Source organism: Eublepharis macularius, chromosome 8, assembly GCF_028583425.1.
Source record: "Eublepharis macularius isolate TG4126 chromosome 8, MPM_Emac_v1.0, whole genome shotgun sequence".
Classification (NCBI taxonomy): Eukaryota; Metazoa; Chordata; class Lepidosauria; order Squamata; family Eublepharidae; genus Eublepharis; species Eublepharis macularius.
In genome coordinates this window covers 140,581,580-140,608,131 of record NC_072797.1, presented here as the reverse complement: position 1 = coordinate 140,608,131, position 26,552 = coordinate 140,581,580, and the positions used below count along the sequence as shown (strand labels likewise).

The following is a 26,552-nucleotide window of genomic DNA, read 5'->3' as shown; positions in this document are numbered from 1 at the left end:
GGCCTGTGGAAAATTGCTACCCAACCCCAAGGTAGCGATCGGCATTACCTTGGGCATGTAAGAAGGGGCCGTGAGAACCAAGCACTGATGCAACCCCTTCTGCCCTCCCCCTCACGATCTGCCCAGACTCACAGAATCAGCATTGCTGTCAGATGGCCATTTAGCCTCTGCTTAAAAGCCTCCAAAGAAGGTTTTTAAGCAAATTTATTATTTTAGAGACCAACAAGACTTGTAAGGCATGAACTTTTGAGAGTTAAAGCTCCCTTCGTCAGATACAACGAGTGGAAATCCTTGAGCCTTTATATCCCAGTCTGGAGGTGGGAGGGATGAAACAAAGAAAGCAGTCAGGATGTTACAACGCAGCTTGATTGGATCAGGAATTAGCACCTGGAGTGAAATAAGAATCTTACGTTAAATACATTAAATCTCTGAACAGAAGTGCCTAGCACAAGATGAAAAGAAGATTAAGATCCAAGCCTGCGTTTGGGAGAAAGGGGTGGTAAAAAACAGGGTTAAACCCCCTTTCCCTAGTGCCACACCCGCAAATTGGGTAGGAGAGGGGGGACATGCCTGCTTTAAAAACAACAATGGGGAAATTGTGCCTCTTTGTGACTGACATATGGTGCCACAAGACGCTTCTCTTTTGTTTTCACAAAAATATTGTCTGTCAACAACCTTACAACCGACACAGTTCCTTCAAGTTAGGGATAATCCACGTAAGCAAACAACAGACCAGAACAAGATTTGCTGTGTGAAGGAAAAATCTAATGGATGATAAAGAACTTCAGAGCTGAGCTGCAAGGCAATTTTTTTCTGTGCTAGTTAAACAGAATATTTACATTTAACCCAACAAGTATGTAGAGAGAGTACTAAAAGTGAGTGACAAGCGGCCTCTCCTGATCTAATGTAACCATGGCCCCAAATTAAAAAAACAAAACAAACGTGACCCAAGTAGGTGAAGAAATTCTCTTCTCCATGAATAAACTATTCAGTACAAAGGTGAAATTCAAGCTCCGTTGCATTTTAAAGCAAAACTCTATTAATAGAGTTCAGTGAAGGAACAGCAAAACAGATGAAATCAGCAATTCCTTCTTCACAATTGAAAATAGGTTTGGTACTTTACTTCTATACACATTCATGGCCTAACACAATGACTGTAGTCCTGCCCACATACCAGTTAACTAAGCTGTCCAGTTAACTGGGTGCTTGTTAAGAAAACTTTTACTGTATTTAGTTATGACCCTTCCAACATCAATTTGTCTACATTTTTTCAATTCACCTGGGCTAGTAGCCACCATATATTATAATAGTGAATTCCATAACAATGCACTAGGGAAATTACATGATTTTTGTTGTACCAAGTTTAATAACAACATTTGATTTATATACCTTCAGGACTACTTAACACCCACTCAGAGAGGTTTACAAAGTGTATAATTATCCCCATGACAATCACCCTGTGAGGTGGGTGGGGCTGAGAGAGCTCTGAGAGAGCTGTGACTGACCCAAGGTCACCCAGCTGGCTTCAAGTGGAGGAGTGGGGAATCAAACCCAGTTCTCCAGATTAGAGTCCTACCACTCTTAACCACTACACCAAACTCTCAACTTGGTTTTGATTATTTAAAGTAGCAACCCCCCAAAATGACACCTGCCAATGTATTTCCTGGTTGGTTCCCTCTTGCTTCTTTAATCTTGGGGATAAAATTTAAAAGGTCTTGAACTGGACAGGAAAAAAAGAGAGAGCTTCAGGCACCTCCATAACCCAGGGGGCCCAACTTCTTTGAGCTGCAGGCATCTTTTGAATTCTGACACAGCATCGTGTCAAGTTACAAAATGTATGCCGCGGGAGGAGGTTGATCGGCGGACAAGGGTGCAACCCCCCAGGAGCTTGCCCGCCGTCAGCAGGCACCTGGGAACTCTAGCCAGGACCGTCTTTGCTATGGTTTTCCCAGTTCCTGTGCTTCTCTGCCCGGCTTCCCTGACGTGGTCCATTGCCGAGATCATCGGTGCTGCAGCTCCTCCAGCTGCTGCCTCCTCCGGCCTGCTCCCCCCACCCTGTGGCCAAGCCGGCAGGGCTCCAGGTGAATCGTGGCACAGGTGGGCAGGAGCAATCGGGGCAGCACTGCAAAGCTGGCCCCAGACAGCAGGGAAGCATATAACTTGCCCACCACTGACAACTGACTTATAGGGCGATAGTTACATGGATCTGTTGGCTCGCCTTTTTTTTATAAATTGGAGCTATTACTGCATGTCGTCAAGAGGAAGTCATCACGTCTATCTCGTTACCCGACACAAAAATAGGAGCCCACAGGTCAGTATTTACTTTAAATAACTTTAAATAACCAGATTAGATCCTAAGTCTTTACCGGATTTCATTTGGAAAATAAATGATTTAACTTCTGAAACTGTCAATTCTCTATTTCTTGGGAGAACGTCAACTGGACTATACTACTATTAGCAGATGATAGAGCAAATAAAGCCTTTAAATGGTCCTTCCAGCATCTAGCAGAGGTATGACCAGAAAGCGTGGCTCTAGAATTTAGCTCATTTGCAATCATATCCCCCTAAATTTTACCATCTTTTTGCTAAGAGGCCCAAATCAAACAGTTCCACATATTAGATAAGGCAACTCTCTTATTTTTTTAATTACAATTTTAAATTCATATTTCAACAGTAATAGACAATTAAATATACCTTTATCATGATATAATTTAAACTGCCTATACACATAACGAGTTGCATTTTTAAACACCCTACAATCAGCATGAAACCAATTCCCCTGTCTGGCCTGGCTATAGTAGTTCTTAGCCTGCTGGTGAGATGTACGTAGTGGCTGAAACCATTTTAATAGGTCATTCAATACACAAAAGATTCCTCTCAGAAGTAGAATGAGAGGAGATTAGAGCCTCAAGATGACTAACTTTGGGGCAAGACATTAGCTTTTCCACTTCCTTCACAATATCACTATTCCATCACACAGGTCTACGGTTATCATGATTTTGACTTAATTTAGAAGGTAAAGCAGATGGAAGAAGATTACAGGCAAAAATATTTAGAACTAAGTGGAGAGGAAAATGGTCACCACCCATGCATTCTGTCCTCTCCACAGAGTCGATCAAACTAAACTAAACAAGTCAGGCGATACAATCAACAACACGGGCACCACCACAATGATGAATACATGTAACATCTCCCTTACTGTCAACATGAAGGCAGCCATCAACCATTAATCACCCATTGTTGATCATTAAAGAAGCCAGTCTTTTTCTCGCACTGTTAATTCTAGTATCCCTTGATCTGCTTGACTGAATAGGAAAATTACTTACTGACTGATCTTTAAAGGTTTTAAGAAAAAGCTCTTTACACGTTGCACCAGTACAAGCATTTGGATCACCAGCCAGCACAAGTGCAGCTGACAGATACGTATCTCCAACTTTCTGTACATAATTATTCGGTTTACCCCACTAATACCTTAATGTGGTTTTATGTGCAGCCAGAGGGATGTACGCGTGGATCAAGGTCAGAGAAAGTTTTTGAAATACCAAATGAAGAGCCATCGCATAGGGAAAATCACTTGGAAGGCCAGTAACATTAACCAATAAACTGGTAGAAATCAAACAGGCAATCTCCACTGAAGTGTGACTTGTTTTAGCTGTTTTTAAAGGCCTCTAAGAAATAAAAGTAAAACCAGAAAAATAAGTTTTACTAAGTAGCCAGGTTTTTTGTAGGAGAACTGCATCATACTTAACCAGAAACTTTCTAATCTCTTGGGACTCCATTCTATTTCCCCATCCTGCCGCCCGCTCCGCGAATGGGCTCAGGGCAGAGTACAATAAAATGCTTAATACACATTAAAACATTTAGAATACATTTAAAAATTAAAAAACCACGATACATATGCAGACATCTCAGACGGCAGCCCCCTCCGATTTCCCCAATCATAATATAAACAAAAAAGGGGAGGGTGGGGGCCACAGTTAATAATATTTTAGTGACTGCGTTTGTAGGGGGGAGATGATTTCATAGCCCCCCTGGTGGGAGACCGGTAGGGAGGCTCCTAAGACAAACAAAGGCTGGCCTCAACTGTATGCCTGGCGAAACATCTCTGTCCTACCGGCCCGCTGAAAAGATATAAGGTCTCAGCGGGCATGGGTGTCCTCTGACAGAGAGTTCTACCAGGTTGGGGCCAGGACTGACCGAGCCGGTGACCTCAACTCCGAAGGGTGCTTCTTTCGGCTCTGACCCAAGTTGGACAGGCTCGATGGTTCTCAGGAGATAGAGGGAGTTTGGATCCGAGATGTCATCAGTTCTGACAAAATGTGAGTAGTGTGAGTCAGATTTGGATCCGGTTGTTCCACGGTGCCCTCGGCCGTGGTTGCCTTAGCGACTTTAGGCTGAGGATTTGCTGCCGCTGGTGCCTTCTCCCAAAGGGCCACTTTCAAGCGTGCTTTTGGAGTAAAGCCCTAGCAGATCTTACAAGTCTGGCTACTGTACTCCTCGCCCAAGCAGAGGAGAGAGAGTGAATGATTGTCATTCTTGGTCATCTTGGTGTTACATTTTGAGCAGTGTTTGAAAAGGGCTTTCTCAGTCATCACTCACTTCTTCTATCAGGTGAAGAAAAAACAAGAAGAAAAGCAAGAAGAAAGTACGAAGATGTACAATCTCGCAAACCTCCTCAACACTACTGAACCTCTCATGCTGGCGGCAAAAGAGGAACTGAGGGCAGAGGGCACCATGCCTCCTGGGAGTAGCATGCTTTGGCGGGAAAACAGCCGCGCCTGCACACTGGGAGGCATTGAGCGCCCTCTAGTGAATTTTTAAGTTATAAAATACTGCAGCCGGCAGGCCTGCGCATGCGCAGTCCCATATGGGACTGCACAGAAGACCAACAATGAATATCTCCCTACCTGTTCAACCTGTATGCAGATCATATCATAAGGAAAGCTGGATTAGATTTAGAAGAAGGTGGAGTGAAAATTAGCAGAAGGAACATTAACAGTTTGAGGTAAGCAGATGACACCAAGTTACTGGCAGAAAATAGCAAAGACTTGAAACAACTAATGATGAAGGTTAAAGGAGAAGGTTCCAAAGCAGGATTACAGCTAAACATCAAGAAGACAAAAGTAATGACTACTAAGGAATTACACAATTTTAAAATTGACAATGAGGGAACTGAAATTGTTTGAGACTTTCTATTCCTTGGCTCAATCATCAACCGAAAGGGAGACTGCAACCAAGAAATCAGAAGAAGATTGAGACTTGGAAAAGCAGTCATGAAGGAACTAGAAAAGATCCTTTAAGATAAAGATGTCTCTCTGGGGACCAAGATCAAAATAATCCAACGATGGTATTCCCCGTTACTACTACATATGGATTTGAAAGTTGGACAATGAAGAAAGCTGACAGGAAAAAAATTGATTCATTTGAAATGTGGTGCTGGAGGAGAGTTCTGCAGATACCATGGGCAGCCAAAAAGAGAAGTAGATTCTAGATCACATCAAGCCTGAATTCTCTCTAGAAGCTAAAATGACAAAACTCAGGTTATCGTACTTTGGCCACATCATGAGAAGACAAGACTCTCTGGAAAGGTCAATAATGCTAGGAAAAGTGGAAGGCAGTAAGAAAAGAGGAAGACCCAAAGTAAAATGGCTGGACTCAATAAAAGACGCATACCCTCCAGTTGGCAAGATCTGAGCAAGTCTGTTAATGATAGGTCATTTTGGAGGTCTTTCATTCATAGGATTGCCATAGGTTGGAGGCGACTTAAGAGCACATAAGACACACACATTAATATAGTGTTGTAGCCAAGGGCCAAAAACACGAAACCCCAAACCTATCATCATGAAATTCCAGAAGATTTCTTCCAGCAACTAGTTATTTTCTAGCAAGCAGGGCTTAAGGCTCCCTTGCCCCCAAGTTTCTGCCAAAAACAGATTGCACTGTTCATGTCTCATGGTATTTCACTGAGAAGCCAAGGTCATAATGACAGCCTGCTTCATACAAATGATGAGCTCAGCTATCTCACTGCACTTTGATCATAAGATCAAGACACTCCATAAACCACTTTTTTAACTTTATGCCTGTATCCCATCATAGAATTATAAGGTTGGAAGGGATCGCTAGGGTCATTTAGTCCAATCCCCTGCACAAGGTAGGAAATTCACAAATGCCTCCCCCCTGGACGCGTGTGTGTGTGCACACACAAACACACACAAAGTGACCATCACTCTATGTCCAGAAGATGGCAAAACACTGCCAAGTTTAAATTTAATATAGAAAATAATCAAAAAGAAAATTAGAACAATTTGATGATGCAAGCTAGCATTGGTAACAAAGCCCCAGAGGCATATTAACAACTGCTCTTCAGTTCAATGATTTACCTTAATTCAGAACAAGGCAGCTAATTTTTAAAAAACTCTTTTCAATAATTAACAGATGTCAGCAATATTGGAACTAACCAATAGAAAGTGGGCTGTATATGCAGTGACACAAAAGGCCTCAAAGAATCAGAGGCATTAGATTTATTTAATAGTTTGCAACTAAGCGAAGAACAACGAACTAGTTATGAAACTGTGTTACAGAAATTTCAAGAACACCGTGCCCCTAAACTAAGCGAAATATTTGAGATATGCCAGTTTCATATGAGAGTGCAGAAGGAGGGGGAAACATGTAAGAGCCAGAGATAGTGTAGTTGATGCCATTGGGTCCCAATGGTGTCAACTACACTCATCCTCCAATGTGATATATGCCCTCATGTGCCAACAATGTCCATCTGCTCTGTACATCAGACAAACCAGCCAACCTCTGCACAAAAGAATGGACACAAATCTGACATTAAAAATGGCAACATCCAGAAACCAGTGGGAGAACACTTCAATCTACCAGGACATTCCATCAAGGACTTAAAGGTCACCATAGTTCAACAGAAACCTTTTAAAAACAAAATCCAATGGGAGGCTGCTGAATTGGAATTCATATGCAAATTTGACTCAGTCAGACTTGGATTGAATAGAGACTATGAATGGTTATCTTATTATCAGAAGTAACCAATTTCATTATCAGAAGCAAACTGATCCCATTATCAGAAGCCACTGATTCCATCTACTCCCCCCTCTCCTCCCCACCTAAATATATCTGACCAGTTTCTTCATACCCTCCATGCATCTGACGAAGAAAACTGTAGTTCTCGAAAGCTTATGCTACAGTAAAGTTGGTTAATCTATTTCGTTATTGACATAAGAAAGCTCTCAGAAGAATATAAAATAGAACTGACAGAACCTAATTTTCCTGTCATACAGGCACCTAGAAATGTTCCTCTGCCTCTTAGAGATAAGCTAAAAGAGGAATTCAAAAGACTGGCTGAGCTGGACATTATACAGAAAGTTGAAGAAGCCACAGAATGAGTTAATTCTTTAGCTATAGTAGAAAAGAAAGATGGATTCCCCACCGCTATGTTTGGATCCTGAAGAGCTAATGTTAAAAGAGAACATTTTCCAGTAACAACTGGAGATGAGATATTTGGCCAAATGGCAGGTGCAACATACTTTTCCTCTTTGGATGCACCTGCTGGATTCCAGCCAGTGCACCGAGAACAAAACAGCAAACGATTGTGCACATTCAATGCCCCATTTGAAAGCCATTGCTTTACTAGATTGCCATTTGGATTGAGTTCTGCTCCTGAAGTCTTTCATGGAAAGATACAACAAATGTTTGAAGGAACAGAAGATACCAGAGTTTACACTGATGATGCCATGATATGGGGATGAACATTCGATGAACATAATCAAAGACAACAGAAAGCCCTGGAAAGGGCTCGCAAAGTAGGTTTAAAACTCAACGGACAAAAATGCAGATTTAGAGTTAAGGAAATAATTTACCTAGGAGAAAAGCTAACTGAACAGGGTGTGCACATAGATCCCAGTAGAATCCAAACTCTTATAAACATGCCGCCTCCAACAAATAAAAAGGGATTGCAAAAATTTATGGCATGGTGAACTTGGTTGGAAAACATGTTCCTAATTTAGCTGATCACACTGTTCATGTCAGGGCCCTGCTATGTAAAAACGTCCAGCAGACTTAGGATGCCCATCATCATAGAATTTGAAAACCTTAAACAACTGCTACAGTCATCACCAGTTCTGCGATTCTAGCAGACATCAAAACAAGCTATCAACAGACACTTCTAAGCATGGTCTAGGATCAGCGCTATTGCAGAAATATGGTGACCACTGGAGACCCGTAACATATGCTTCCAGAACCTTAACAAAAACTGCCAATACACTCAGATTGAGAAACAGGCTCTAGCAATAGTGTTTTCATGCATATATGGAAGGCCAATATTGGCAGAAACAGACCATAAACCATTGGTGACCATTGCAAAACACAGCATAGCAGATACACCTCCTACATTGCAGAGACTGTTCCTTGAATTATATGATTTGCAATTGGAATATAGCCCTGGCAAGCACTTAGTTATTGCAGATACATTGTCCAGAGTTTATTATGAGACTGAACTTCAAGCAAATTCTGAATCTGGTATTGTACATGTAAATCTGCTTAAAAAAACTTTTCTAGTATCTGATTAGATATGGTCGGTCAGTAATTGCAAAAGCTACAGCTCAGGTTGTTATCTTGCAACAAATCATGCACACCATTAATTCTAATGGACCCACAAAACAACTTACCACATTCTTATGACCATTTTGAAGGGTATCTATAGATGAAATCCTGTTCAAAGGCACCAGATTGGTGGTTTCTAACTCTCTAAAGGAAGAGATGCTTAATCGGGTGCATGAAGGACATTTAGGCATGGAGAAATGTGTGTTTGGAGCGGCTTATGTTAGCCAAACATGAATTTAGACATAGAAAAACTTATCCAGAAGAGTACACCATGTCAAAAATACCAAGACTACCAGCAAAAGCAACCTGTGAGCTATGGTCTAAAGTGGGCACTGATTTGTTCTTTTATGTATCTATGTATTGTATTGTCGAAGGCTTTCACAGCCGGAGAACGATGGTTGTTGTGGATTTTCCAGGCTGTATAGCCGTGGTCTTGGCATTGTAGTTCCTGACGCTTCGCCAACAGCTGTGACTGGCATCTTCAGAGGTGTAGCACCAAAAGACAGAGATCTCTCAGAGCCTCGCTACAAGTGACATTTTACACGTGAAGGACACTTGATCATTTTCGCAAGTCTTTCTGGGAACTGAACTCCCTCTCCCCCACCCCTTTTCCTTCTGTTCCTTCCCCTCTCTGTTAGAATCACTGCCTGAAGAGACAGAGAAAGCCTACGGCAACAGCAGCTTTTGCAAATCGTCTTGCTGTGGGGGGGGGGGGGAATGCTCTGGAGAAAGCTGACATGTCGGTGAAGTCCTAGTGTCCTTCCCCTCTCTGTTAGAATCGCTGCCTGAAAAGTCAGAGAAAGCCTGCGGCAACAGCAGCTTTTGCAAATCATTCCTCCAGTCACAAGCCTGCTCTCAACGATCTTTGGGGGTGGGCAGCTGCAACTTTCTCCCTTCCCTGGGCATCCTGCTCAGCTTCACCAACATGTCAGCTTTCTACAGAGCATCCCCCCGCCCCCCAGCAAGATGATTTGCAAAAGCTGCTGTTGCTGTAGGCTTTTTCTGTCTCTTCAGGCAGCGATTTTAACAGAGAGGGGAAGGAACAGAAGGAAAAGGGGTGGGGGAGAGGGAGTTCAGTTCCCAGAAAGACTTGCGAAAATGATCAAGTGTCCTTCACGTGTAAAATGTCACTTGTAGCGAAGCTCGTAGTGTCACCATTGACACTCAACGTCAGTGTTGTGACATTTGAGAGATCTCTGTCTTTTGGTGCTATACCTCTGAAGATGCCAGTCACAGCTGCTGGCAAAACGTCAGGAACTACAATGCCAAGACTACTGCTATACAGCCTGGAAAATCCACACCAACCATCTATGTATTGTTTCTGGATTACTATTCCCATTTTCCAGAGACTGCATTGTTACACAACACCACTGCAAGCCATGTTACTTCATGTCTCAAATCTATTTTTGCAACACATGGTGTACCTACTGTAGTCATGTACGATAATGTACCCCAGTTTGACTGCTATGATTTCAAAGAGTTTGCACACCATTATGGTTTCCGGCATATTACTTCAAGCCCTAGGTATGCACAGTCTAATGGGCTAATGGAAAATGGTGTTAAAATTATTAAAATAATGCTTATTTATTTTTGCTAAATTACAGGGTCGCACCTTTGAAAACGGGGCTATCTCCTGCTGAATTGTTGTTTGGGAGAAAACTGAGAACCAGATTGCCTGATTACATGTTCATACACTTTAAGCACAAAGATTTGGCAAATGCATGAAAAAATACCCCTGGAGTTTCTGCATGGAGGCAAGAAAAAAGACAAGCAGCAGACTAAATGGGATTTACGATAAGATCATGGTCTAGTAGACTAACCAAGGTCTGTGCAACAGGGGATTAAACAAACCACGGTTTAGTGTGCCATCTGAATGCAACAAGAGACATCAGAGAGAGACGGGAAACATGTATTTTCCATCAGAGATGACCTAGTAAATGTAACAGCTATAGGGAGTTTATTGAAGTCAGACTGTCTACTCTGACGGGCAGTCAGGAGGTCTTAGATGATGATGTTTCACAATACCAACTGCCTGATCCTTTTAACTGGAGAGGCTGGAGATTGAACCTGGGACTTCTTGCATACAAAACAGATGCTCTTCCAGTGAGCCACAGTTCCTTTCAATCTCGTATCTGCAAAAAGCAGCTGGTCTCGCTCTAGGATGATTGCAAGGACCACTGAGATATTGTTCAGCTGGAAAAAGACAGCAAGGGTTGAAAGGGGTTTGTGAAGTATTATTTCCTTTAGAGTACTGTGTGACCCCACAAAGCTCATGTTACACAGGTTTTTGAAATAAAAACCCACCCAACCTGATTATCACAGACAGAGGAGGATGAGTAGGACTTTTTTTCAGCTGGAACGCGGAGGAACAGAGTTCCGGAACCTCTTGAAAATGGTCACATGGCTGGTGGCCCCGCCCCCTGATCTCCAGGCAGAGGGGAGTTGTGACCTTTTTTGCCAAGGGCGATTTAAACTTTTAAAAACTCCCCCCTTGTTCCAGCTGACCCAAAGTAACATCATTGGCCCTGGGAGCATGCGTGCACTTTGCGCACGTACATGTGGTACCGGGGCACCACCTCCTGCCAAGAATTGCCCCCTGTGCTGGCAACCCACTGAGTTCCACCACCTCTTTTCCCAGGAAAAAAGCCCTGAGGATGAGTAATCATACCAGAGGACCAATCACGCTATACCAGAGGACCAATCGTGCTCTTTTGAAGCGCCAAGTCCACACTAAATATAATCGTTGTTCAACTAACATAAAATCAGAGCAAGTCTGCAGTCTAGATATCCCACGCCTGCACCAGCTTTCCCAGGAACGCCGAGTACGACCCTCTTCATAAAGTCTGCATACACTAAGCGAACCTTAAGTGAGAAATGTTGTACTTCTTCACAGACTCAGGGCAGAGTCTGTCCCTTACAGCTGCCAGAATGAGCTGCTTGCAAAGACCTCCACTGAAGTTCACCAGGGGACAGTGGAAACAAACCCCTAGCAGAGAGATTCCTGGGAATGAGAGAAGCTGGAGCCATGTAATCTCTTATAATTTCTTTGGACGTAGACCAGAACTTTAGGACAAAATGTCAAAATCCCCATAAATGGAGAAAGGAGCTGGTGCCAGGGCAGCTGTATCCGAGTGGGTCTGGGATGCGGCGCTTCCAAGGGGCCGAGTTGTTTTAACTTGAATTCAACCCCCACATCAGATACCCAAGACTACGACCTACAGTGCCCGGGGCCAGCATGTATTTGCAATATTTAGATACGGTTTCTGTTTTCATGGTTGCTTTATGTAGGTGGAAGTTTTGCAAACAATTCCCCTAATGGTCTGTACACATATTTAACAGAAAGCTGTGTGGACTTCCTAGCTGAAAACCAGCCCAGTGTGTCCAAATGAAACCAGATTTTTCACACTGCAGTAAGAATGCAGGCAAAACTTTAACCTCGGCAACCAGTGCTTCCTAAATCAATGCAGTTACCAATTTTCTGATTTTTTTTTTAAGTAGCTTTGCAAATCGACAAAATTTTACTAGACTGTAAAACTCTTTTGCTAGTCTGCCGCCTGCTCTCACAAGTCTGTTACAATCACATACCTATTACAATCGTTTGTGGCCTAGAAGAGTTCTCGAGAGTTTGAAAGCTTGCATTCTGTTTTGTGTCATTGTGGCTGATCTTTTAAAAAAGTATTACATGGTTTTGTTTTCGTGTTTTTCTTTCAATTTGCATGGCTCCACCAACTAATGTAAAATGTTCTTGCTTAACTGTCAGGGATAAAATTCACTACCTGCACACATATGACCAAGCAAACCTGAAAATACACAGGGGGCAGTTTGCAACGTTGCAAGCATTCTCAGACCAGAGGAAAAAGTTTTCTTCTTTCGGGGAGACAGCTCACGTCAGAGAAGTGAATACAGTAACCCCACCTGTAGCTCCACTTCAAATGCTAAATAACCAATTTGAGAAATTAAAGGCAATAATCCTTACAGCAGTCCTATGAGGTGGGCCAATATTATTGCAAATTTTAAATATACAAAGCACATACATTATTTACTTAGAATATTTCAATCCTTCCCTTCCTTTTCTATATAAAAGGAGCAATAAAACTTTAAAACATTAATACTTACAACCAGGGCTTTTTTTCTGGGAAAAGAGGTGGTGGAACTCAGTGGGTTACCCTTGGAGAAAATGGTCACATGGCTGGTGGCCCCGCCCCCTGATCTCCAGACAGAGGGGAGTTGAGATTGCCCTCGGAGGGCAATCTCAACTCCCCTCTGTCTGGAGATCAGGGGGCGGGGCCACCAGCCATGTGACCATTTTCAAGAGGTTCCGGAACTCTGTTCCACTGCATTCCGGCTGAAAAAAAGCCCTGCTTACAACAGCTCTATAAAGTGGACCGTGCAGTAAATTGGGAGACAGATATACAGTGCCAGTCTAAGCAGGTCTACTTGGTGGTGCTTACTCCAAGAAAAGTGTTCTTAGGATTTCACTGACTGTGACTTGCCTAAGGCTGTCGGGGAATTAATGGGTTTGTATCTAGGATCACACGCTTAGGATGAACCAGACATGACCGAAGGCAGAGTCTTTGCCAAAAAAGGCAATCTACGTGCCAAGTTCCCTTTTCCCTTCCAAACTGTTGAATGGCAAAGTGAATGACACGCCACACATTTCTGTGCTTTCCTATGCGCATCCAAGCAACAGCTAAAAACGTGGAGCAGTGCAACCACACAGTATGGGGAGAGGAGAGGGAACATGACAGGGAGGTCCCAATCCTTTTTTTTGGTCAGCAACCACGTCAGCAGTCATGCCACGAACACTATATACTAAGCCCTCACCCGAAAGTCCTGCCAACACAGCAGGACAGTTTTCTGGGTATAACTATACAAGCGGACAGAGTTAAATGTATGGATGGAGATGTGGCTACAGCAAGGAAATTATACTGCATCCGCTTGATAAATAAATCATTATGTAGGCCCCAGAAACCTAATTAAAAGATTTCATGTTTGGCCGTTAGCAGAGTCTATTGTTTGGCATAGGAAGCGTGATTGTAGGTGGTTGTGAGCTGGTTCTGCTGGCTGATGTGTGTGCAGGAATGAAGATAACAAAAGCATATGCCTGCTTATATTTAGAACAGAAATGAAGAGTTCTTTATTGTAGGAACTCAATAGTCTGATAGGAAAGGAGGAGAGACAGATCCGAACTACCTATCTAGTCTAAGGATGGACTGCTTCCGTGCCGCCAAGATGGAGGGAGGAGGAGGAGAAAGGTGTTGCCTGGAACAAAGCCAGGAAGGAGAGAGAGAGAGGAAGTCAGGAGGAGGAAATCCTGAGAATAGCAATCTACGTATCAAAGGACAGTCAGAGCAGTAAACAGTAAACAGGGTGCCCTGACCTCTCTATCTTTCTGACTCTTTGGTTTGTCTCCCTCTGAAACCTGAGGGAAGGGACAGCGCTGAGTTCCTCCTCTTCCAACAAGGCTTGCCATTTGTCTGCCCCGCAGCAACAACACTAATGTCAATCAGGGCCCATTTCGAGGGGGAATGCACAGGAACGTGGTTCCGGCAGTTCCCCAAAGAGGTCACATGTCAGATGGCCCCACCCACATGACTCTCAGCCATTTTGGACCTGTTTCAGCCTGGATTGGGGCCGAAACAGCCCAAATCGGGCCTCTGACAGGTGGTGGATCACTCTCCTGCTCAGCAGCGGCCCAATCCTGACCATTTTGGGCCCCTTTTCAGCCATTTTCAGCCCTTTTTTGCCATTTTGGGCCCAATTTTGGCTCTGAATTGCCAGGATTGGGTCCAAAACAGCCAAGATAGGTGATGTCAAGGGGTATGGCATATGCAAATCAGTCATGCTAACAACACACCTCTGGTGATGTCAAGGGGCCTGGCATATGCAAATCAGTTATGCTAATGAGTTCCTCTAGCTTTTTCTCTACAAAATGACGCCTGAGGTCAATACATCATGACTGTAGCCCGGGACTGTGGAATGGCTCTCTGGGGTCACTAGCATGTTGAATGTGAGGTGTTTGTGGCATATCTTTGTGGTTCTGGGGGCAATCTTCACCTGAAGCAATGTTCCAGTGCAGATGGGAGCTGGCAAATATGGGGCTAAGACTGATCAAAGGAGGCCAGTATCAGGCAAGAATACTTGCTGCCTAGCTAATCTCCAACAGCATCCTGAGAATGCATTTCCCCCACTTCTACATTAATACCATGCAATCCCGGATCAGTGAGGAACAAAACTGCATGCCTGGTTAGGATGTTACCTGAAGAAGGAATGATAACAGTACACTTTTATACCACTCTTCTAAACAAATCAGTTCCCCATTCAGAGCATGGAACAAAGTCAGTGTTATTATTATCCCCACAGTACAGCTGGGGAACTGTGCTGAGGGGTGGGGGGCTTACTCAAGGCCACCTACTGAGCTCATGGCAGTAGTGGTGTTCCAACCAGCAGAATGCTGATTCCCAGCCCAACCACTTCACCGCTATGCTAGAGCAGTTCTCAACAACCACCACCTACAAAAACAACTGTGCTTATATATCGCCCTTCTGGACAGATTAGTGCCCCCATTCAGAGCAGTGAACAAAGTCAGTGTTATTATTATCCCCACAGTACAGCTGGGGAGCTGGGGCTGAGAGGAGTGGTTTACTCAAGGCCACCTGCTGAGCTCATGGCAGTAGTGGGATTCAAACCAGCAGAGTGCTGATTTGCAGCCCAATCACTTAATCTGGCTTGCATGACAGGGATTGCAAGTGGGAAAAAATGATGTGGTTTGTCTGTCCCAACTAGTTATGTGGTCCACTACCAACCCTGCACAGGTGGCTGAGGGGGAGAAGGAGTTGCTATTATCCTCTGTGAGTCTTTCAGCATCCACAGATTCCCAGTACAAACTCTAGCTGGCATTGACTGATTGCTCCTTACATCTGCTTGTTTACCAGCCACCTTCTTCCCTAGTAAGCACCCTTTCTGAGTTGGCAGAGGTGCTCTCAGATGTGCTGCTGGAGAAACCTACCCTGACTGTTCCGGGTGACTTCAACATTCATACTGAATGCCCCTTGCCAGGGCCAGCCAAGGATTTTATGGCTTCTTTGGCTGCCCTTGGCCTCTCTCAAATTGTGACGGGTCCAGGGCTTTTTTCCTGGGAAAAGAGGTGGTAGAACCCTTGGGTGGTGGGTTGCCCTCGGAGAAAATGGTCACATGGCTGGTGGCCCCGCCCCCTGATCTCCAGGCAGAGGGGAGTTGAGATGGCCCTCCGCACCGATCAGCGGCGCGGAGGGCAATCTCAACTCCCCTCTGGCTGGAGATCAGGGGGCGGGGCCACCGGCCATGTGACCATTTTCAAGAGGTGCCGGAACTCCATTCCCCTGCGTTCCCCCTGAAAAAAAGCCCTGGAAGGGTCCATCACATGAAGAGGTCACACCTTGGAATACATCTTTTCAACTGAGTCTTTGAGAGGAAATCTTTCAGGACCGGAGATTTGGCCTCAACCATGGTATGGCCATTATCTACTGAAGACAAGGGTGAATATGGTCCCGCCTTTAAGACGGTCCGCTCATGGAGGCTCATGCAACTTTCTGGTTTTTAAATGCTTGAGGGGGGGGGGTTACAATTCCAAACACGTTCTCGGTTGAGGTGGGGGGCTTGGAACAGTGGGTGCCTGGAATGTTAAGTTCCTCAAAGCTATTGACAAAATGGCTCCTCTTTGACCTTCCCCACCCTTGGAGGGGAAGCCATCTGCACATTAATAGATGTCACCAATATGCAGATGACAGCCAGCTCAGTATCTCGCTATCCAAATGCTCTGGTGATGCAGTAGAAGTCCCGAGTCACTGACAGACAACTGTGGTTAAATGGTTGAGAGCAAACAAAATATAACTGAACCCGGACAAGACAGAAGTGATGCTGGTTGGACAGGCGGAGACCTTGAAGGATGGCATGCCCCCCACTTTCAATGGGGTGCGGCTGACCTTCGCAGACTTGATTAAAAGCCTCAGGGTTATACTGCCTCCAGCTTCGCTGCTAGAGAAATGAGTTAATGCCGCTGCAAGAAATGCCTTCTTCCAACTCAGTCTAGCCTGGGAGATGGCTCCCTACCCTGACATGGCCGCTCTGACCACCTGGCTCCGTACCATGATAACATCGAGACTAGACTACTGCAATATACTCTATGGAGGTCTCCCGTCAAAGTACACTCAGAGAATCCAGCTGGTGCAGAACACCACAGCTCGATTACTATCAGGAGCAAGGCGGAGCCCCTTCTGCAGTCACTCGATCAGTTACTGAGCTCAATTCAAGGTTTTGGCTATCACATACAAAGCCCTTCACGGCCTCGTCCCCTATATCTACAGGGCAGCCTCTCTCCTTATGCTCTGCCACAGCAGCCTCACTCATTGGAACCGGACCTTCTGCAGTTGCCTACAAATTGGCAAAATCAACAACTGCCTGTATATGGGCATTCTCTGTTGTGTGTGGCACCCATCTTACGGAAGGGCCTGCCTGAAGAGACCAGGAAAGCTCCCACTCTCCAGGCTGTACTGCAAGATAATTGTTCAGAGAGACGCTTTGGTAAAGGAATGGGACTGCAGCAGGGGTCATTTCGTAGAAAAAGAGCGGGAGGAACTCATTAGCATAACTCATTAGCATATGCCACGCCTCTTGCCATCATCGGAAGTGTTATTAGTATAACTGATTTGCATATGCCACCCCCCCTGACATCACCTATTCTGGCTGTTTTGGACCCAATCCTGGCCATTCAGGGCCAAAATTGGGCCCAAAATGGCAGAAAGGGGCTGAAAATGGCTGAAAAGGGGCCCAAAATGGTCAGGATCGGGCCACTGATGAGTGGGAGAGTGATCCACCACCCGTCAGAGGCCCAGTCCGGGCCGCTCTGGCCCCAATTCAGGCCGAAACAGGCCCAAAATGGCTGAGAGTCAGGTGAGCGAGGCTACCTGACATGTGACCTCTTTGGGGAACTGCCGGAACTGCGTCCCTGTGCGTTCCCCCTCGAAATGAGCCCCGGACTGCAGACTATACTACTGTGTCCCAACTACTTCTACTGCATAGTTCGCTCCATGTCGTTTAGTATGTCAAGGTCAGATTTCTTATGCTTTGTTTCAGCTTTATATTTGGATTTCTGCATGTTCTTAAAATTTCTGCAATCCAAACCCTATTGTAATTGCTTACTGTGTAATCTGCTGTGAGTCTAAATGAGAAAGCATTATTTATTTAGAATATAGACTATAAATAGCATAAATGACATAAATAAATAAGGAACCCTCCACCCTCAGCCTCAGTTCCTCACCCTGAAGAAACTGAAGTGCTGGAGATCAAAAGGGCAGTAAAAATGGCCTCTATAATGACGTTCTAGGAATTTCCCCATGTCTCTGTGGCCTTTATCGCACGGAGATATGGGGAAATTCCTAGAGCATCACCTGAAAGTAAAATAGTAAAAAGTCCAGTAGCATCTTTAAGACTAACCAACTTATTTGTAGCATAAGCTTTCGAGAGCTACAGCTCTCTTCATCAGATGCAACTTTATTGTAGCATAAGCTTTTGAGAACCACAGCTCTCTTCGTGGTTCTCAAAAGTTTATGCTACAATAAAGCTGGTTAGTCTCAAAGGTGCTACTGGACTCTTTACTATTTTGCTACTACAGACTAACACGGCTAACTCCTCCGGATCTATCACCTGGAAGTGAAGTCATATCCTCTCCAAACTCCATCCTCCTTGGGCACTGCCCTCGAAATCTACCAGCATTTGCCAAGGCAGAGCTGGGCAACCCTAGACTGCATTAGTGTATTACTAAAGGGTTTGCTTTCCTAGAATTATCCAAGTACTCTAAGAGGCTGAGCAGTTGTTGCTCTATTCAACATCCTACTCCATAATACTTAAAACAGCTTCCACTAGCTTTCACTAATTTCATACCCAAGATATTTGTGCACCTAAATCTGGGCATAGCTTGTGTTGCATTATCATACATCATGTTATCTTAAAGTATTATTTTTGTCCTTTCGCGTTTTCCCCGCAAGATGGCGCAACGTTCCGGAGCCTGGTAAGCCGTCTGGAAACGGCCCTTGTTCGCCTCAGTTCAGTACATTTTTATTCCACCCCTCCTCCAAGGAGTTCTTCATTTTATCTTCACAACAACCATGTGAGGTAGGTTAGGTTGAGAATGGGAATCTGAGTTCGGTTCTCCTAGGTTCTGCTCCAACACTGTTACCCCTACACCCTTTTGGCTACATGATCCATTACAGCAGAACGGCTGGCAAGGCCTACCCAGTGGGTTCCGCCATACTGACACTCGACAGCACTTAGGGACTCGGTGTCAGCATGCGGGGCATCCAAACATGCTGCACCTTCACCAGCAACATGAAGCTGTTCACCAGACGCTTCATCACCAATATGCTTAATCTTCTCCGTCCTGAAGCGCACATACGATGTCCTCAGTCACTATTTTCAATCACTCAGATAAAAATCCCTAGAAATGTGAGCCTGATTCCAAATGACACTGAAATTCAAACATCAAACTAAAAAAAAAAAAAAAGTATCACGGAGGGGGGACAAGAGGTCACAGGTATGAAAGACGGGTGCTCTCAGAATGCAGGACTGAGAGGAACACCGTCTCTTTAGCAGCGGCTCTTGTTTGCTTTAAAAGTTCATCCTTGGGTCAGCCAAATGAAAAACATTATTACTGTTTTAGTCAAGTCAAAGGTGAATTGGGGCGTGGGGGGGGGAAGTAGTGAACAGGCTTCTCCCCTCTCCCAAGGAGCCTTTCATTTAACATCTCTATGGAAAGACAAGTTCTATATTTAGTTCACAAGATTGCTGAACGGGAGGGGACAAGTACAAACAACAACAGTTTACTTAATAAGGTCTCCAAGTTTCCACTCCTCAGAGACTCATTAAGACCTCTGGCCAAGCTGTCAGGGGCCTGCATGCATTTTATGAAGCCTCTAGATAAGGAAACAGAACAAGCGCATCAGAAACGAGAGAGCGATGGGCCAGGGCCCTCTCCAGCTAGGGCTGCCATGCTCCGGGCAGGAGGGGAGACCTGGCACTCACCCGGGCCGATCTCCTCACATGCATGCTCTCCCAGCAGGCATGATGGCATCACTTCTGGAAATGACATCATCGCACTCAGTGGTAAGCGTGCCCCAATTGGCCCCCGTGAAACACAAGAGCATGCCCGTCGCCGGGCACGATGATGTCACTTCTGGAAGTGATGTCGTTGCCCCCAACGGGAGGGCAGTTGCTGCACGCACTGGCCCAGGATGGTTTTTTGCCTCCTGGGCCCGCTTCCTGGGCCTTTCCCCCCTGCTGGCCAGGTGAGTAGCAGAAGGGGGGCAGAGGCTGGGAACAGGACCCCCCCGCCCCCACCAGGGGGCTGGCAGCCCTAACTCTTGCCCTCAGAAAAGTCACTAATGTTAATAATTTAATATTAAGGAAGGATATTCAACACAGTGATGGGGAAGGAGTAGGAAACGTGTAAAATGTGTCCTTTCCCCCAGCTCACTGATACAAGTAATCCAGAAGTAAACACAAGAGTCTCAGCCCCCAACCTCAAAGTCAATTACCATTTTCCTACATTCCCACTGACCTTCTCAAGCAATGCCACAGAAAAAACAGCATCAATGGGAATGCAAAGATAAGTATACAAACCAGGACTGCCCATGCAGACTCAAAATCTGTGGCCACCAAGCCAAATGCAGCCCATTAGCTGCCATATACAGGGTTTCAGAGCAGCTCCCATAATACTAGAACTTGGTAGCACCCAATGAAGTTAATGGGCAACGGGTTCAGGACAAAGGAAACTTCTTTACTGAACAAACAGCATTCACTGCCAGGAGAGGGAGTGACTGCCAGGAGCACAGGTGTCTTGAAAAGCATGATGACTAAAGGGAGCCTCCATATCCAGAAGCAGTAGACCTCAGAAACCCAGTGCTAGGAGGCAACGCCAAGGAAGGGTCTGGGCCTCTGGGCCCTGTTTGTTGGTAACTGGTTGGCCACTGTGTGAAACAGGGTGTTGAACTTGACAGACCGCTGGTGTGATCCAGCAGGGCCCACTGATGTCCCATTTTCAGTGCTTGCCCGAGATTGGAAAAAAATAGGAAAAAGTAAATGTCAAGAACCCGGCAAGCCACAATACCTGGCTGATGAGTCTTAATGGCATACTTTGTAAACTGCTCTGAATGGGCGTTAAGTTGTCCTGAAGGGCGGTATAAAAATCGAATGTTATTATGTTATAATGTTATTTTGTTTGCCTGGCAGGTTACACATTTGTACAGACTTCTTCTAATATACAAAAAGCAAAGTCCTCCATAAAACTTTAAAGGGGATTATAAAATTAGGATCAACCAAGGTTCACAATGTTATGAATAGAGATGGGCACGAACAGCAATACGAACAAAAAAAAGCCACGAACAGCCCAATCTGCTGTTCGCCAACAAGCTGTTTGTGAGGCCCCATTTTAAACGAACAGGTGGTCGTTGCAAGCCTTGTTCGTTGCTGTTCGTCAAGCCAGACAGTCTGGCACCTGCAATCAATTCCCATGGCAACTCAGGCAGGGATTGTCTGAACTCTGTCTGAACTCCTGCTGTTGCCCTGGAAACCCCAATCTAACCCCAATTTAGCTTGATAGGCAGGTCTTCCTTCCGAGTGTGGAGCTCCAAATTTGTTACGAGAGACCAAAGACCATGGGGGGGGGGGGGTGTGGCGCTCCCAGCTCTGGCTAGTCTTTGCAGACAATGGAAAGGGAGAGACAGCTGCTTGTTGGCATTTTGATAGACAGGGTGAGTGCATTGGAGCTTGAATTTTCTTTGTGTGTGGTGAGATATGGATCTACCCCTTCAGGTTCCAGGGCTGCTGCCAGGCTCTGGGGCCAAGCTATTTTTTATTATTGGTACCTTTCCTGCTGCCTGCTCAGGTAGGGTTTCTGGGAGTGGTGCGGTAGGAATCTATCCACCCTCAGGTTCCAGGGCTGCTGCCAGGCTCTGGGGCCAAGCTATTATTTATTATTGGTACCTTTCCTGCTGCCTGCTCAGGTAAGGTTTCTGGGAGTGGTGCGGTAGGAATCTATCCACCCTCAGGTTCCAGGGCTGCTGCCAGGCTCTGGGGCCAAGCTATTATTTATTACTGGTACCTTTCCTGCTGCCTGCTCTGGTCAGTTTCTGGGAGTGGTGCAGTAGAGATCTTGACCAAACTTGGATGATGGCTGGAGGAGAGCCTACTGGCCCCTGGAAGGGGGTGCCTGTAATTTTCTACAAGACAACAGTTTGGGCAGCAACCATATTTCCCCCCATGTTTACTGTAGATAAAGACTGGCACAGTTTGGTGGACAACCTTTAAAGCAACTACTAGTATACAGTCAATTTTTTAAAAAGCCATATTTTTAAGCACCTCTTACAGAAAAGATGGCAGCATCTCCCATCCTTTCTAATAATCATGATTACCAAATAAAATCATAATAAAAGTTTCAGTATCTCCTTACTTTTACTGTATGACCAGTTTACCTATCACCTGCTACAATCCATACAAAAATTCTAGTTCATATTCATTAAGAAGGCTCCTAACATCATTACGTTTGCAGGATAAGCCCGTGGTTGCTTCAGCCTCTTGCTCAAGCACGGCTTCGTAAATAAAAAAAATGCTCGTCTAGATGTCAAAATCAGGTTGTTTCTGTGATACAATCAAATATCTAATTTTAGGTAGGTTGCCGTGTTGGTCTGCAGCAGAACAGTCGGATTTGAGTCTAGTGGTGCCTTAGAAACCAACAAGATTTTCATAGCGTGAGCTTTCAAGAGACAAAGCACCCTTCTTCAGATACCCAAGTTGCAGTATCTGAAGAAAGGAGCTTTGATTCTTGAAAGCTCATATCCTGAAATTCTTGCTGGTCTCTAAGGTGCCACATGGCTCAAATCCTGCTAATCAAATATCTACAATCAGTTCATCTGACGTTCTAGAATCTTCTGCATCATTATGTATTAATGACCAAGGAATTTTCATTGCCAGAAGATGGACTTGGCGGTTTTGAAAAGAAAGGACTGGGCAGATTCACAGAGGATAAACTGAGCAATGGCTATTAGTCACAACAGCTAAGCAAAACTTTTGTATTCAGAGCTGGTATGCCTCCATATACATTGAGAATGGGGGGGGGGGGTGTAATTGTCTTCCAGCCTTTGAACCTTTCCAGATGCATTCCGTTGTCCAACACTAAAAACAGAATGCTGGATTGTGTAGGCCTTTTGACTAGTACAGCTGGGCTCCTGTGATGTTATCATCACTGCAACATTAAGACAACAACATCTGTCCTCCTTTCCATGCGGCCCACAACACGGGATTCACATCTGAAATCTTAAACATCCCACCTGGATTAAGATCATAAATCCCAGATGCTAACAGTATGTGTGTCTTGTACCAACAAAAATGGAAGAATCAGATGGGACAGAATTCATACACGAAGTGCTTCATCCCTATTATTGTGTTCCAAACATCTGGTCACTTCATATACAAATACTCGTCCTTTTCCTCCTCCACTCACTGCCCTATACCCCAATGCATTTACATCTACAGGATCACTAAGTGTTTCTATGAAATGCAGCCAATACATGAAGCTATCTATACTAATAAACATCTTCAAGCTTAACCACATGATGTCTACGTTTTGGCCAACGTGTTGTGAAATATAAAAACTCAAGCCACAAAATATATGATTACTAACTATTTTTTTTAAAAAAAAATTAGCACAGTATATAATTATAACCTAGCATAACTATAACCTATAATTATAACAAAACGATGAACAAAGCACTGAACAGACACCATCACAGCAGCAATCACCCTCCCAACCCAGCAATACGCAATCATCGTTACAAAACTCCAGAAAAAAAAATTCCACATGGACACCCCGAGGGCCGGAACTCCTCATTGGACTTTTACATTGAATGCTTCCATCGAAGTACCCAGGCTGAGATAATTGACAAACAACACCTAAAGCAGAACCTCAGCCATGCAGAAAGAGATGCCATAAACAGCCTGCAAAATAATTCTGGCATCGTAATCAAGGAAGCTGACAAAGGCGGAGCAGTGGTCATCATGGACAAACAAAACTACCTACAAGAAGCAGAAAGACAACTCTCCAATACAACATTCTATAAAATACTACCTTCTGACCCTACGGAGCAATACAAAAGAGAACTCAATAGACTTCCGGTTTGGGATCCATGGAGGTCTAACGCAGCTCAAAGTGCTGAGCTGACCGGGCAGCCGTTTTAACGGCCGGCGGGGCAAATCAAGCTCGCGGCCAACTGTTCTCAGGCGGGGAACAGGCATAGAATGCTCAAGAACCTCAGGGCGCGTTGATCTCGGGCAAGGGGGGGTCCTGCGCAACGGACTCTCTCCCGTCCCTTGAGGTCCCACCCGAAGACAGGTCGGCTAAAATCTCTGCAGCAGTCCTGGAGCCAATGCGGTTGGCATAAGACCCCCATGCCCAAGCTTCAACAGGGGCAAGAAGAGTTGATGGGATTTTGAGATTGAAACAGCGATTACAACCCGTGAAAAGTGCTGGAGAAGGTAAAGATCACTATCTCTTGAAACGGGACAAATTACTTAAAACAAGGAAGTATTAAAGTAGATTTTTAAACTGCAACAGATTGATTATAAGGAGGGGAGGATCCGGCAAGAACTATATTAGAAAAAGGATTAAATTGAAAGGAGTTATAGAAGAAATTGGACTATTGTTTTGCATACCTGTGGTTGCAAGAAGATATCAGGCTGTGAGAAAGCTTTAGCATCGCGAGAGCTGTTTGTGGGAAGTCGGGAAACAGGAAGTGCGTAACAGTGATAGAGTTGCTGGAGAGGAGCGGCCCTTGCCGGAAGACAGGAAGAAGGGAATCGCCATCTTTGAAAGGGGAAGAGCTGCTGCTTCAGCGGAAGAGGAAGTAAGCCATATTGGATTACAAAAACCATAGAGGAACCATAGAGAAAAGACGTCCGACATTTTGGACTCTTTAAACGCTTTTTTTTTCTTTTTGCAAAAAGACCGGGACATTTAAAATAAAAGGACACTAAGCCAAGCGCCATGGAGTTAAGGAAGCGAGCGGATTCGTGGGAGCGAGGTAAAGCGAGCCCCACAATGTCGAAAAAAGAGTGGCAATCGGCCATAGAGAACTTAGATAAAAAGCTCTTAGAAGTGATTAAAGAACTCAGGGATATGAAACCTGAGCTGGTGAAAGAGGTTAAAGAGGTTAAAGAGACAGTAAAGAATGAGCTGGCAGAAGTGAAGAAGGGAATGGAAACAATACAAAATGACCTGCAGACGACACAACAAAGAGTCAATGTAGTGGAAAATGCGGTAGAGAACCTTGCAGACACGCAACGAACAGAGATGAGGGTGATGAGGGGAAGAATGGCAGTTGCGGAGAGCAAGCATATGGAGAAGCAGCTGAGGTTTCGCAGCTTGCCGGAGATAGAAGGAAAGACGGCCCAAGAACAGATTACTGAGGTGTTAGCTGAATACCTGGGAAAGGAGGAGGAGGAAACTGTGGCTATCCTAGATGTGGTGTATCGAATAAATTCAAGATTTGCGACCCAGAGGAAATTACCAAGAGACGTGATTGTGCAATTTACGACTAGAAACATAAGAGAAATGATTGTGAGCAAACAATTTCAAGAACCATTGGAGGTTGATGGCAAGACGGTTATTATTATGAAGGAGGTACCCAGATCGGTGTTGCTAGATCGGAAAAAATACAAAGCTTTAATCCAGATTCTGAAGGACATGAAAATAAGGTATAGATGGGAACTACCAGAAGGAATATCCTTTGAATTTGGAGGAGCGAAAAAGTGCATCAGATCTGAATTAGAAATGGAAAAGTTTTTGAGGGACAATGAAAAGGACTTACTAGCAACAAGGTTATGAATATGGAGTGTAAAGTTTTATCTTGGAATGTAAATGGACTTAATTCACCGAATAAGAGAAAAAGTATTTTCCACTGGCTATTAAAACAGAAATGTGATATTGTGTGTTTGCAAGAGACTCATATTAGAAATCAGGATGTAAAATATCTTAAATTGAATAATTGGGCAATGACTATGTAGCGGCCTCAAAGAAGAAAAAAAGGGGAGTGGTACTGTATATAAAAGAGGAGCTACAGCCAAAACTAGTGATGAGAGATGCGGAAGCCAGATTTATAGCAGTGGAATGTACATGGAATTTAAAGAGAGTGTTGGTGATTGGAATTTATGCACCTAATGGAGCAAAAGAAAGCTTCTTTGAGGACTTGAGGAAGCAATTAGATGAACTTTCTTATGACCAATTAATTCTTGCAGGAGACTTCAATGGAGTTACAAATTTGGAATTGGATAAAAAATCAGCAACTGTACAAAAGAAAAGAGGACTTTTACCAAAGACTTTTTTTGCACTAATGCAACAAGAAACCTTGGAAGATGTATGGAGAAGACAGAATCCAAAAGGTAGACAATATACGTTTTTCTCCGCGAGACATTCTACGTTATCACGAATTGATATGATCTGGGCCTCAAAAGACTTAGCGCTTTGGACTAAGGATGTGGAAATAATGCCTATGGTAGGCTCAGATCACAATCCAATTATGTGGAAGTTTGGAAAAAGAACTAAAAGGAAAGGATGGAGAATAGATGAGGACTTGTTACGAGAGGGAGAAAATATGGAGATGTTGAGAAAGGAAACTACGTTCTTCATACAACATAACATGAACAGAGAAGTACCAACCAATAAGGTCTGGGACACTTACAAAGCAGTAATTAGAGGCATACTAATGGACTTAAATGGAAGAGCCAGGAAAAAAAGAGAGGAGAAGAGACAGGAGATTATGGAGAAAATAAAAGCCAAAGAAACACAACTAAAGAAAAGACCAGGGAAAAAGAAAATATACCAGGATATTAAAATCCTTCAAGAACAG

The 26,552-nt window shown here is 44.3% G+C and overlaps 1 protein-coding gene across 2 annotated transcripts in view; it reads right to left on the bottom strand.

Moving 5' to 3' along the window:
- RBPMS (RNA binding protein, mRNA processing factor) overlaps positions 1-26,552 on the bottom strand; it is a 131,091-nt gene that overhangs the window by 72,364 nt on the left and 32,175 nt on the right. The gene's annotated exons all lie outside the window — the stretch shown is intronic.